The sequence below is a fragment of the Mandrillus leucophaeus genome, unplaced genomic scaffold (assembly GCF_000951045.1).
Source record: "Mandrillus leucophaeus isolate KB7577 unplaced genomic scaffold, Mleu.le_1.0 Scaffold356, whole genome shotgun sequence".
Taxonomy (NCBI): domain Eukaryota; kingdom Metazoa; phylum Chordata; class Mammalia; order Primates; family Cercopithecidae; genus Mandrillus; species Mandrillus leucophaeus.
Genome location: NW_012103765.1, coordinates 546,819 through 550,115, shown reverse-complemented (window position 1 = coordinate 550,115; position 3,297 = coordinate 546,819).

Genomic DNA, 3,297 nt, shown 5'->3' with positions numbered 1-3,297 from the left:
TACCCAAGCTGGTACCAGCACATATGTGCATGTGGGCTCTGTCATACTTCCACTTTGCTATCACCCGCACATGTGTGCAAGCATGGACCCAGCTGTTGCCACCACAATGAAGCACTTTTGCTAGTGAGCCCCATTGGAGTGTTGTTTCTAGCAAATGGGAAACACCTCAGCTCTGCCAGCACAGCAGGTACTTAACCTCAAGGGACCAGGGAACAAAACTGAGGGCCTGGTCCCAGTCCCCCAGAGTTAGACCACAGGAGGGCTGATTTGGGCTTTGGCCCCTTGAAATCATCTAGAAACGAAGCTATTGATTGAACAGAACCTATAACATAGTCAAACCCTCAAGGGCCTCAAAGAATATAAAATCAAAAAGCCCCATTCAAAGGACAGTAACTTCAAAGATTGAGGGAACATCAGCCCACACTGATGGGAGGGAACCACAAGAACTCTGGCAACTCTACATGCCAGCATCTTCTTACCTCCAACAACTGGATTAGCTCCCCAGCAATGGTTCTTAACTAGGCTGAAATGGCTGAAATGACAGACATAGAATTCAGAATCTAAATGGCAATGAAGATCATCGAGATTCAGGAGATAGTTGAAATCAAATCTGAGGAATCTAAGAAATCCAGTAATATAATGCAAGAGTTAAAAGACCACATAGCCATTTTAAAAAAGAACCAAACTGATTTGATAGAACTGAAAAACTCACACCAAGAATTTCGTAATACAATCAGAAGTATTAACAGTCAACTAGATCAGCTGAGGAAAGAATTTCATAGCTCAAAGACAGGTTATTCAAATCAACTGAGTCAGACAAAAATAAAGAAAAATAATAAAAAGTGAACAAAACCTTGTGAAAATATGAAATTATGTAAAGACACCAAACCTGTAACTCATTAGTGTCCCTGAAAGAAAGTGAAAGAAAGCAAGCAACTTGCAAAACATATTTAAGGATACTGTCCACAAAAATTTCTCCAACCTCACTAGAGAGGTTGGCATTCAAATTCAGGAAATTCAGAAAACCTCTACGAGAAACTATATAAGACCACCGTCTCCAACAGACATGGTGATCAGATTCTCCAAAGTCAATGCAAAAGAAAAAATATTAAAGGTAGCTACAGAGAAGGGGCAGGTCATCAACAAAGGGAACCCCGTCAGACTAACAGTGGACCTTTCAGGAGAAACCCTACAAGCCAGAAGAGAGTGAGACGCTATGTTCAGTATCCTTAAAGAAATTCCAACCAAGAATTTCATGTCCACCAATTTGGAGTTTCAATGCTATTCCTATCAAACTACCAGTGACACTTTTCACAGAATTGGAAGAAACTATTCTAAAATTTATGTGAACCAAGAAAATAGCCTGAATAGCCAAAGTAATCCTAAGCAAAAAGAATAAATCCAGAAACATCACACTACCTGACTTTAAACTTTACTACAAGGTTATAGTAAACAAAACAGCATGGTCCTGGTACAAAAACAGACACATAGATCAATTCAACAGGTTATACATTCCAGAAATAAATCCATGCACCTACAACCATCCGATCTTTGACATAGTCAACAATAGCAAGCAATGAAAAAGGACTCCCTAATTCAATAAATAGTGCTAGTACAACTGGCCAGTCATATTCAGAGGACTGAAGCTGGACCCCCTCCCTTTACAATATTCAAAAATTCATTCAAGATGAATTAAAGACTTCAATGTAAAACCCCAAATTACAAAAACCCTGGAAGACGACCTAGGCTATGCCATTCAGGACAAAGACATGGGCAAAGTTTTCATGACAAAGATGCCAACAGCAATTGCAATGAAATCAAATATTGACAAATGGGATCTATCTGCACAGCAAAAGAAAAAAAAACAACTATCAACAAATTGAGCAGATAACCTACTCGAGATGAATGAGAGAAAAATTTTGTGAATATGCATCTGACAAAGGTCGAATGTCCAGAATCTATAAGAAATGTAACAAATTAATGAGCAAAAAATAACCCCATTAAAAAGTAGGCAAAGGACATGAACAGACACTTTTCAAAAGAAGATATATATGCAGCCAATGAGCATATGAAATAATGTTCAACGTCATTAGTCATTAGAAAAATGCAAACCAAAACCACCATAATATACTATCTCATACCAGTCAGAATGGCTGTTATTAACAAGTCAAAATATGACAGATCCTGGTGAGTTTGTGGAGAAAAGGGAACACTTATACACTGCTCATGAGAATGTAAATTAGTTAAGCCACTGTGGAAAACAGTTGGAAGATTTCTCAAAGAAATTAAAACACAACTACCATTTGACCCAGCAATCTCGTTACTGGGTGTATACCCAAAGGAATATAAAGAGTTCTGTGATAAAGAGTATGAATACATATGTTCATTGCAGCACTATTCACAATAGCAAAGACATGAAATCAATCCAGGTGCCCATCAATGTGGACTAGATAAAGAAAATATGGTACATATATACCATTGAGTACTGTGCAGTCATAAAAAAAGAAACATGCCATTTGCAGCAACATGGATGCAGCTGGAGGCCATCATCCTAAACACATTAATGCAAGAACAGAAAAGAAAATACTGTGTGTTCTCACTTATAAGTTGAAACTAAGCACTGACTACACATGGACACTAAGAAGGAAACAACAGACACTGGAGTCTACTTGAGGGTGGAGGGTAGAGGGAGGATGAGCATCAAAAACTACCTATCAGGTCCTATGTTCATTACCTGCGTGACATAATAATGTGTACACCAAACCCCCACAATACATAACTTACCCATGTAACAAACCTGCATATGAACCCCCTAAACTTAAAACAAAAGTTGGAAGGGAGAAAGAAGGTGAAAATTTAACCTAATGATAGAAAAAATGAGACAATGAATCAGCATCTTCCCAATTCTACTCTTCTTGGCTAAATAACAATAATTAAAAGAACATTCTTGAATAATAAAAATGAGGTATGTAGACATTAGGTGATCCCTGGAACTGGGCTGTAAAACACACTGATTATCTAACAATTCACTATTCAGAATGAAAATTACAGTTAAATATGCAGTGATTAGAAGAAAGATTAACCCTGTTAACCTTATTTAAAAATGCCTTTACCTCTTAAATTCACTTTTTCTATGTCATACACTTAAGCTATGAGAAAACTATGAAGACACCACTTCTAAAAATGAAAAAGGGCTGGGTGCGGTGACTCACGCCTGTAATCCCAGCACTTTGGGAGGCCGAGGCGGGCAGATCATGAGGTCAGGAGATCGAGACCATCCTGGCTAACACAGTGAAA